We start from the raw sequence: 11960 nt of genomic DNA on the forward strand, positions 1-11960 counted from the left end.
TATAAATCATTTCGGACTTATTTAATTCCAGAAAACAAATACTACGTCAGCATTGAGTAAGCATGACGTCAGCAAGTCAACTGCGGCTGACCAGGGTCAAACCTGACCAGTGGGGCCCACTAGTCAGTGACCCATTAATTAACCCCGGTCAAAACCCGTGCTGACAGGGTTTGACCCAGCTTTAGGGCCCGCTGTCAGTGGCAGTGAGGTGCCTAATGGTGGGGATTAGTCCTAATGACTATGCCACGTCGGCAGTCGCCGGAGTTTCGCCGGCGGGGACCAAATCTGACGACGGAAACGCCACGGGAAAACACTACAGGGGATGGTTCTGGGCGTGGTTTGCGGCTGTGGGTTGCTGGGCTTCGCGCGCATCCAGGGTGGCAGAAGATCGAGCAGGGGTGGCCGGAGTTCACCGGAATGGAGCTCGCGGCGGCACCGGAGTTCGGCCCCGAGCGGCGCGGGGTGCTGGGGTGCAAGTCAGGAGCTTCGAGTGGCGGCGTTGGGTACGTGGGGACCTGCTGAGCTCACGACAGTGCTCAAGTGCGAGTTGTGGCCGCGGTTACCACGGTGGCGCCATGGATGGCGGCGGTGAGCTTTGGGCTCGACGGATATGAAGACTACAGCGGCCGTATAGGGAAAAGGAGAGGGGGAATCGGTTCAGGGGCTCACGGGGATCACGCAGGGAAGGTCAGCGAGCTCGGGGGAGGCGTCAACGGCGGCAAATCGACGGCGGCTATCCTCGATGGCCGAGGAGGGGAACTGCGGAGCTGGCGGCAACCAGGGCTTCCGACGCCTTCTGCCTTGGTGTGGAGGAAGAGGGGAATGAGGCGGGGCTTCTTGGCGCGTCGGCGAGGCGTGGGGTGGCCGATGGCCGTGGTAGAGCACGGCGGCGCCCTTTGGTGCGCTCGGGAAGAGAGGGAGAGGGAGCCAGAGGAGGGGAGGAGCTGTGGGCGTGAGAGAGAGAGGTCGAGGGGGACGCGTGGCGACGCATGGAGGTGTCCAGGGCGTCGGGGACGGAGGCAGCCACGCAGGAGGTGGCTCGGGCGCGTGTGCGCGCGTGGCGAGCACACGCTCGTCCTTCTGTCCGTTGAGGAAGACGACACGGAGGCTGCGGTGGTGGGCTGGGCCGGCCACTTGGGCCGCCAGGTAAGCCCAGGTACTATCTCTCTCTCTCTCTTTCTGTTTTCATTTATTTAATTCTCTGTCGTTTGTTTTGAATTAGTAGAAATACTAATCCATTTTAGAAAATTCTGAATATAATCATAGGCATCTTTGGAATTACTCCCAACAGCCTAAAATTACTAAGTATTTGGGCATTTAAAAGTATTTATAGTATTTTAAATGCCCAAATGCAAATAGTTATGTTTTAATTCAAAAATCCAAAATGGCTCCAAAATTTATGAACCCATTTTTGGCAGAGGATTTAGCCAGAACCAAAAATGATGAACATTCTTTAAGGGCATATTGGGCTCATTGAAAATATTTAAAGTTGGGCCTATTTGCATTGCTTTGGTGCTAGGGGTTTGATCATCCCCATCATCCCCATTTCAGTTTCATAAAAAAAATAAACATGATGCCATGATGATCATGCAAGAGTAAGCAAAGCTAAGCTAGGGCTGTGACAATGCGGTCGTCCTCGGTGACGGCTCTTACCCACTGTCGGCGTGTCCCCATCAGCGTGCCTTGACGTTCTCTCCCAAGCATCGCTGGCTAGGGAGGGCCTCCGACCCCTTCTTCCTCGCTGCCGTAGTGTGGGCAGATCCAGTCTCCCGCCACCCACCTAGCGACATCCCGGCGACCCTTAGGTATAACTTCCTTCAAAACCAGCCTTGCTCTACTTCCCGAGCTCCTGACATCGCTGCATTTGTATCTTCTACTATTTCCTAGGCCCCCTCGTAGATAGGATCGATCGGATGTTCGAAAGCCACCTCAATGTTGACTGTTAAGAGGTAAAAGTAGTTCATGCACTCTAATCTAGTACTACTTGGTTCAAACAAGGAAGAAAGGGGTGGGGGGGGGGGAAGATCTGTTACCTAAATCTAGGACTTGATCGAAAGAGGAAATAATGGGGGCAAAAAGTTGCATAGACTGGCTATCCAACTGGTATCTTGGTCTAATAGGGAAATAAAGGGAAACACAGTACAAACACAATATAAACCCGATCTATTGGTAGAAAAAGGAAAGAAAGTGGGGACTGAGGGACAAGTCAATAGAGTAAGTCCAGCACTAGATTTGCTAGCCTCACACATTATAAGGTGGATATACCGAACAAAAATGGGACCAACCCAGATATCATGTTCTGATGTTTGTTGCCCCGAGTGTCACAGCCCTAGAATACTGCTTGTAACTAGTTACACTTGAGAGCTTCATGCATCATGTTTTTTTTCAAGAAAGCTGAATTGAGGAAATTTGAAGCCTCAAAAACTTAAATAAAAGAAGGGCAAAGAACCCTGGAAATTCCATTCTTTGTTTCCAAGTTGTCCTTATGCAATGTTTGAGAATTTTGGCAAGAGCTATATATCAAACCAAAATTTAGGAACATTTTTAAGGATTTATTTTTGGGACTTTGAATTTAAATCAATAGCTATTTGAATTTGAGTTATATTCATATAACTAGAATATAATCTCAAATATCTTTGAAACATTTTATGTGCATTAGGAAATGTCCATTCTACAACATAAAATTATTCAGAGGGTACTTGGCACTGTTTTAAAATTGTTTTGAATTTTAAAGCAGTGGCAAAGTTAAAAAAACAGAAAGAAAAATAGAAAGACAGAGAGAACTAACCTGCCTTACCTATAGCCCAGAGGCCCGGCACTGTAGCAGCCCAGTCCAGCTGGGGCAGAGGCGTCTTCCACCTCCTGCCAGTAGGAGCAGCTGCGTGGTGGACGCGCGCGCGTCGACGCCAGCTCCTCCCTACCTGCTTCCCCTCCTCCTCGAGCCTACCCGAAGCGTCTGGGAGATGCCGTCGACCCCCTCCTCCACTCCCCTCCCTCTCTGTACCTCCTCCCCTTCTCTGCACTCTCTTCCGCAGCTGCCTGAGCACACTGCAGCGCGCAGCTCACTGCCGACGTGGTCACTGGCCTCCCCTCGCCTCCCCACCTTGTGTGAGAGCTCCGCCTCGCCGTCCTCTTCGTCCATGCCGAGCCAGTCCACCGGGGAACCATCGCATCGCCGACGCTGCCGTTGTTTTCAACCTCGGCCGCCCGAGATCGCCACCGGCCATCCATCGTCCCCGACGCCTCCCCGCGCCCGCTGAGACTGCCATATGACTCGCTGTGATCCCCTGCCTCTAAAACCTCTCCTCCCCTGCTTGATTTGTTCCTCTAGCCACCGCCCCACGAGCACCCGACGCCGTCATCCGCCATTGACGATGAACTCGAGCATCCCGAGCTCGAGTTACTCTGTATTTCCGTCTAGAATGCATCTGGAGCACCGTAGCTTCCGCCTCGCTGCTTATCTTGCTCGCATGAGTGCTCTGCAGCCCTTGCCCGCACTTGACCGAGCTCCGGCCGCCGCCCGGCTCGTCGCCGCCGCGGTTACGCGCCGCCCCAGCTCCTTTCGTTCGCACCCCTAGATGCGCGCGAGTCCCAGGCGCACGTAGATGCCCTCCGCCGCGAGTTTGGTCTCCCGTGGGCGAAACCCGAGTCGTTCCGCCGTCACTGACCTCGCCGGCGGCTACTCCGGCTGTGCCGACATGGCACAGCGATTAGCAGCTAATTGCGCCACTAATTAACCTCCGGTGAAACTGACAGCCGGGCCCCACATCCTAATTAACTGGCTAACTAAACTAGATTAAGTTTAATGTAATTACCCGGGACCCACGTGTCAGCATTGACTGTGCTGACGTGTCCGTTGACCGGACCCACCTGTCATTGAAACTGAAAAGCACTGGGTCACTGACCAGTGGACCCCACCGGTTAGGTTTGACCTGGACCGGCCGAGTTGACCTGCTGACATCAGTGTGATGTCATGCTGACGCAATAACTCTTTTTCTAGAATTATTCTTATTCAGAAAATTCCAGAAATTAGTATAAACTTCTAAAATTCATAGAAATTCAACCGTAACTCCAAATGAAATAAATTATATATGAAAAATGATCAGAAAAATCCAAGGATTCTGAATATGGCATTTTCATGCATGTTTGAACAACTTAACCTCACTGTTTAGTCCAAAACATGATAATACACTATTTGAACTCATAGTTTGAATTTGAATTTGAACCTCGTGTTCAAACCAACTCCTTTTAACTTGTTGCTAGTTGCATTAGCTCAATCAACAGCATATTTCCATTTCATGATCATGCATCATATTGTTGCATCGCATTGATTGTGTTCTTCCTTGTTTGCCGGTAAATGTCCCCTCTCGGTAGACGCTGCTCCGACACTGTGATCGTTGACACTGATGAAGACTCAATGTTATCTTTAGAAGTGCCAGTCAAGCAAAACCCCCGTGTTCATTCTGATACAAACCACTCTCTCGCTCCTGCTCTCTTTTACTGCATTAGGACAACAATGATTCAACTGTTACATGTTGCGGTAGTTGCACCCCTTTCCTCTGCATGACCTGTCATTGCCACAGTAAATAGATGAAACCCACTGGCATGAGTAGGAGTTGTTTGAGCCCTGACGTGCCTACTCATTCATGCTTGTTTGTCATGCCTACTATTGCATAGAGTCGTGTCAGGCCTGGTTCATCGGGGATGAACCAGAGGTGTGTAAACATGTCCTACAGTGTGTGAGCTAAGTGTGTGAACACGATTTGGTAAAGGTAGCGGTGAGAGGCCATGTAGGAGTACATGGTGGGTTGTCTCATTGAAACCGTTCTTAGGAACTGAGTTCTATGTTTGTGATCCATGAAACAGTTACTACCACGCATTGGGCATGAAACCAATGGACCCTCTCGGCTTCTTGATCACCCTTGTCCTCTGTCCAGGAGTTGCAACTAGTTTCTGGTGTTTATACGATATGTGTTGGCGGCCGTGCGTAGCACTGACCCTAGGGGTGCGCTATGATGCGGTAGATACACCATGGCCGGGCATGCCGGGCGCCCGTTTGGTGTCTCAGAACCCTGTACACATCGTTCGGGGCCGTATGTGGAAACCTCGGCCGGACTCCCTGCGGATGGAACCTGGATAGGCGATAAACCTGGACTAGAGACTTGAGTGTTTAGGTAGGCCGTGGCCGACACGCTCGTTGGGCTTCCGCTTGAAGGTTGCCGAGTACATGTCGTGTAAACGGCGGTAAGTGGTGAGAGCGTGTGTGAATAAGTACACCCTTGCAGGGTTAACGTCATCTATTCGAATAGCCGTGTCCGCGGTAATGGACTTCTGGGTTGCCTATAACAGTTCATAGACAAGTGAAAGTGGATACTCTAAAATGCGCAAGATAAGCGTGAGTACTATGGATGGTGCTCTCATAGGTAGACGAGGGCGGATCCATAGTAGTGTATTGAATGGTGAATATGTGGACTCGTGTGCGCCACCTCAAAAGAGTTGCTTGCAATCGTAGTTCAGGTTAGCCACTGAGTCAAAGCTGGCTTGCTGCAGTTAAACTCCACCACCCCCCCCTTGTTGATACTGATGCATATGTAGCTTAGTTCTGATGTAAGTCTTGCTGAGTACCTTTGTACTCACGTTTGCTTAATTTATGTTTTGCAGAGAGATTTCAGTCTCGCTAGTAGTTCCGCGTGGACTTCGATGTTTAGCTTGATACCTCAGCTACGATCTTGTGCCCTCGGCAGGATCTAGTAGATAGTCAGGCTTCTTAGCCTTCTTCATTTGCAGTTGTCTGTACTCAGACAAGTTAAGCTTCCGCATGTGCTTGTTGCTTGTATGATCTCTATGTTGGGTCATGAGACCCATGTTTGTAATATCTCGCTCCTCGGAGCCTAATGAATAAATACTTTGAGTCGTAGAGTTATGTTGTGATGCCATGTTGTATTTACACATATCGAGCTTATTGTGTGTAAGATTGAAATGCTTGGTATGTGTGGGATCCGACAATCTAGTTGTTTATCCTTGGCAGCCTCTCTTATGGGGAAATGTAGTCTAGTGCTTCCTTTAGCCATAGTAGTCCGCTACAGCCCGGTTCACCGGAGTCCTGCTAGCCCAGCTCTACTTCTCAGGACACTTGACTGGCCGGCATGTGTTTCACTTCGTTCCTGTGTCTGTCCCTTCGGGGAAATGTCACGCGGTGACATCCGGAGTCCTTCCTAGCCTGCTACAGCCCGGGTTACCGGAGTCCTGTTAGCCAAGTGCTACATCCCGGATTCACACCCTGTTGACCAACATGCTCGAAGTTGATTCATGTATGCCTGTCCCCATGGGTTAGTGCCGCTTTGGGTTCACGACTAGCCATGTCGGCCCGGGTTCTTTGTCATATGGATGCTAGCGACACTATCATATACGTGAGCCAAAAGGCGCAAACGGTCCCAGGCGAGGTAAGGTGGCACCCGTGGGAATACCGTGCGTGAGGCCGCAAAGTGATATGATGTGTTACATGCTAGATCGTTGTGACTTAGGATCGGGGTCCTGACTGCGTTGGTATCAGAGCCTGACTGCCTGTAGGATTACCAAGCCAAACTGGTCGAAGTCGAGTATAGAAATGCTTTAGCTATGTAAGGGAATTGTTTGTGGAAGGGAACGTAAGGCTCTTTTTACTCCTTTACCTTATGTCCTTCTGATCTGAGTCAACCTCTTCTTTTCTACGGGGATTAAGAACTAGGCCTTCTCATCTATCTATCAGGATGACGTGTTACTGAACCGTAGTTGCCTAGGATTGTTGAGTTTAAGCCCGAGTTCGGTTCCTACTACTTCTGTGTGTTGGCAGTTCATCTCAGAACTTTGATATTGTGATGTTAAGTGGTTATGCCACCATTTTGCAGGATGTCTCAAATCATTTTGAGCATTTACAACCGTTATGCTGTCCGAGTCATCCCAGGTCTATAAATAGTCTGATGCATTTGCAAATCCCTTCTTCCCGTTTCCGATGTCCTTTTGGGCCAAATTAAGCACACTAACGGTCTGTTGAGGTACTCTACTAACTCGACATATATGTTGGAGCTATTATTATGACCCTAGGTGTTTTAGGGAGTCACCTAGTAATCTAGCCATGTTTTGTGTTCCTAGTGTGATGATTCTAGCCACCATTCTTGAAAGCATCCCGTGATGCCATTTAGTAGTAGGTATTCTATTCCTGGGTTCTTGAACCCGAGATTCACCCTACTTACCTCCTGTTGATAGTGTTTGCTCTTTCCTTTAGGATGTTAGTAACCTTTGCATTAGTCCTCGAGGTCTGTGGTATTTCCTTCTTCCAAATACTATGAACCACTTATGGCAGAAGTTTGTTGGACGAAAAGATCACAACAAGAGTGCTCTCGATGAGTTTCCCATTCTATATTGTGATTCTGCCAACCCTACCTTCATGCATGGGTTATCCGGAAGAAATATGTTTAACTCGTTCGACATACTAATCTATGCATCCACAACTCAGAAAGATATATGCTCCTTTGAGTTGTCCCTCTTTAGCTGTTATCTGACCTTCGTCTGTCAATTGTTGGTCGAGAGTAGTTGTGCATTGGTGTTATCGATGCGTATTATTCATGTGATCCGTCAAGCCATTCTATTCCGGAATTACTAGGAGAAACAAACTCCAGTACCTCATCCATTTCTAGGATTGGGTCAAAGCAGTTGTGTTCCGCAGATCAAAATGCCAATCCATCTTTTGATTCTGTTCTACCCTAGAGTATTACCCCCTTTATGTTAGGATTGTCATGAGAATTGCACCCTCTCTCATGAATTCTTGACGCAGTGATACTTCTTACCATCATTTTTCATTCCTCAGTCCCGTGTTGTCGCAACCGGAATGTCGACAAGTGAACCATGATGTGTGAAATCAATACTCCTAGCAACTAGTTGCTAGGTAGCTAATGGACAATAATTTCTTTCTTAGCATGTTGGTTATTGAATCATCATCCTAAGATTGATCGTGCTACCTAGTCCATTTTTCCTGGTGCACTCTTCGATCAATGAGTTAGGATTGTGTCAGTCCCTCGCTCTCTTGATCATATCGTCTTGCTCTGAAAAGCAAGATTGTTCCCGAGCTTAGAAACATATCGGTGGTTCGTGATTTTCTGAGTATTTCCTTGGAAGTATCACCAGGTTGCCCCCTGACTGTTATGTTGAGCTCATGATCAAGTTTGTTTCTCGTAAACCACCCCTTCTCCAAGAATCTGTGTTGGATACCCTGAGCTAGTTGGTTAAGCTGAACAACAACTTGGAGAGTTGGAAGATGAAAGCTTGTCTGGCTCAGTTCATTCCAAAGGGATATCCTTGTGTGTGCGTGTGTTGAAGAAAGATGATATCTCCATCGATTGGTCCTCGTGATCAGTTGTTGGATCTATTGCCTTGTCAAAACTTTGACTTGAGTATGGGCTATCGTCAAGTCAAGTCAGAACCAACGATGCTCGTAATGTTGTCTTACCCGTGGTTGATCCCTCGAGCATACACCATTACATCTTTTGGTCTGACCAATACTATCATCGTGTTCATATGATGGTGGAAGTTCAGTGATATGGAAATTCCGGTGAGTTGTTGTTGAGCCCATCAACAACATTTTGTCTCCCCCATGCTTCATGTTGAATATCAACCTAGTGTTGGAAACTTTATGAGCAATGCCTTCGTATTCCGTTCATGAAGCTTATGCTTGGATGGAAGAAGTGACTTCCTCGAATTCATGTGCATTTGGGGCAAGTTACCGCCGTGAGTTCGAGAAAGATTGTTTTTGTTTTGCCTGGTACTATTCCAAGTCAGTTATGCATGTGTGAATGTATTCTATGGTTTGGTAGATTAATTACCTCCACTCCATATGTATTCCCTAGCACACCAAGCCACTGATTGAATTGTTCAAGGCAACGAAGTCTACGCTTGGGATTAATCCATGGACTTGCGTAAAGACTTTGAAATCCTTGATGATGGTTCCCCACCTGAACTCGATAGTGTTTTACTATAAGACTACTACGTGGTCATGCTCGTCTTGGATAGCGTGTTCATAGGTTTGTAGCAGAACCAGCTCATGTTTTTGAGCTTGCTATCGCAGTTCATTCCCCGAGAATCTCGCAACGTCATCTCGTCAAATTGTGTTGCAAACCTTCATTTTCCTTTCTAGACTCGATGAGTCTGGAATATCCTGTCACCAACCAGATCTGAATCTCAGGCAGATATGATGGTTGGAGCATTTTCCAAGAACTATAATATTTGTCTCTCGATAACCGGTAAAGTGGATGTCGTGGCCAACACATCCAGCCGGAAGACCTATTATTGTAGTATCTCGATTGAAGAAAGTTGGCCACCTTCCCATGAGGATTTCGTAGGATTTACCTCCGTAGTTAATCCTTACGGATTCTTGAGCTTCCGAAGTCCGACCTTTACTTGATGTTCTAGATATCAAACCATATCTATAAATGGATTACGCTAGCACATCAAGGAGAACATTAGAAGCGGAGTGCTAAATGTCTCTCGGTCGATCGTCCAGATTCTGTTCCCTTAGCCTCGCTAAGGGAAGATCTGAGAAGGTGTTATCTTCCTTTGTATCCGCATCATCCATCACTAGTCATCATGGTGGTATGTCGTGTTGCCAGGATCCTTGCCACGGATATTGGTAAAACCTTGATGAATATGGAGATGCTCAAGTTCTTGAAAGCACGCGCAAGCACTAGGTTTTACTGTTGGAATTAACTGGGATTTGCTTCCAGCTTCCTCGGTTATGTTATAACCTTTTCAAATAGTGGACTCACTCTCGACTGTTGAGTTTTTCCCTAGTTACCAGAATCATTCCCAGCATTTGTATTTTGTTCCCAGCTTTCACCTCAGTAATTGTTGTCCAGGATGATCTTCAAAAGTGGACTTGCCATGGGTCCCATCCATTTCCGATGATAAGCAAAAATCATCTGTTGCGTTATCTTCAACAAGGTAGTCCACATCATCCATCCTAGTCCGAGTATGTCATTCTTTCGGAATCCTTCAAATGATTGATTGTATTTGCCCTAGGCTGGTATAAAGAGTTTCAATGATTTTGAATCAAAATTAATTCTTTTTGCCACTTCAAAGAATTATTCTACGAGTCTCCTTCCCTAAGGTGCCCCGATATGGAATCATAGCAATTCATCTCCTTGCTACTCTGAAACCTATGCACCATCTTCTTCAGCGTGGAATTTTTACTTACCAAGTGAACCTTCGTGATCTGCTTCACTCCATTCCTCTGGATGTATATTTTGTGTCTCAACTCAAGAGATGTTTCAATGTCTCACTCCATGAGTTGATCCTGAGTTGCTCGATCTTTGAGAAGACCGACTCTTCTAGAGTTTTCCCTTTCTTCTCACTGTCATGTTGGATGGAGTTCTCAGAGCAAGACATCGAGACAAAGAGGATGATCGAATCAACGTTCTTATGAAGTGCAACCTGGATCATGAAGATTGTGCAAGCTTTGTGTCCCCTCTGTCTTCTTACCTCACGTCTTGAATCTCAGGACGAGATTCTTGTTTAGTGGGGGTGAGTTGTCACAGCCCTAGAATACTGCTTGTAACTAGTTACACTTGAGAGCTTCATGCATCATGTTTATTTTTTCAAGAAAGTTGAATTGAGGAAATTTGAAGCCTCAAAAACTTAGATAAAAGAAGGGCAAAGAACCCTGGAAATTCCATTCTTTGTTTCCAAGATGTCCTTATGCAATGTTTGAGAATTTTGGCAAGAGCTATATATCAAACCAAAATTTAGGAACATTTTTAAGGATTTATTTTTGGGACTTTGAATTTAAATCAATAGCTATTTGAATTTGAGTTATATTCATATAACTAGAATATAATCTCAAATATCTTTGAAACATTTTATGTGCATTAGGAAATGTCCATTCTGCAACATAAAATTATTCAGAGGGTACTTGGCACTGTTTTAAAATTGTTTTGAATTTTAAAGCAGTGGCAAAGTTAAAAAACAGAAAGAAAAAAAGAAAGACAGAGAGAACTAACCTGGCTTACCTACAGCCCAGAGGCCCAACACTGTAGCAGCCCAGTCGAGCAGGGGCAGAGGCGTCTTCCACCTCCTGCCAGTAGGAGCAGCTACGTGGTGGACGTGCGCGCATCGACGCCAGCTCCTCCCTGCCTGCTTCCCCTCCTCCTCGAGCCTACCCGAAGCGTCTGGGAGACGCCCTCGACCCCCTCGTCCACTCCCCTCCCTCTCTGTACCTCCTCCCCTTCTCTGCACTCTCTTCCGCAGCCGCCTGAGCACACTGCAGCGCGCAGCTAACCGCCGACGTGGTCACTGGCCTCCCATCGCCTCCCCACCTTGTGTGAGAGCTCCGCCTCACCGTCCTCTTCATCCACGCCGAGCCAATCCACCGGGGAACCATCGCGTCGCCGACGCTGCCGTTGTTTTCAACCCCGGCCGCCCGAGATCGCCACCGGCCATCCGTCGTCCCCGACGCCTCCCCGAGCCCGCTGAGACTACCATATGACTCGCTGTGAGCCCCTGCCTCTAAAACCTCTCCTCCCCTGCTCGATTTGTTCCTCTAGCCGCCGCCCCACGAGCACCCGACGCCGTCGTCCGCCATTGACGATGAACTCGAGCATCCCGAGCTCGAGTTACTCTGTATTTCCGTCTAGAATGCATCTGGAGCACCGTAGCTTCCGCCTCGCTGCTTATCTTCCTCGCATGCGTGCTCTGCAGCCCTCGCCCGCACTTGACCGAGCTCCGGCTGCCGCCCGGCTCGTCGCCGCCCCGGTTACACGCCGCCCCAGCTCCTTCCGTTCGCACCCCTAGATGCGCGCGAGTCCCAGGCACACGTAGATGCCCTCCGCCGCGAGTTTGGTCTCCCGTGGGCGAAACCCGAGCCGTTCCGCCGTCACTGACCTCGCCGGCGGCTACTCTGGCTGTGCCGACGTGGCACAGCGATTAGCAGCTAA

The sequence above is a fragment of the Triticum urartu genome, chromosome 6 (genome assembly GCF_003073215.2).
Source record: "Triticum urartu cultivar G1812 chromosome 6, Tu2.1, whole genome shotgun sequence".
NCBI lineage: Eukaryota > Viridiplantae > Streptophyta > Magnoliopsida > Poales > Poaceae > Triticum > Triticum urartu.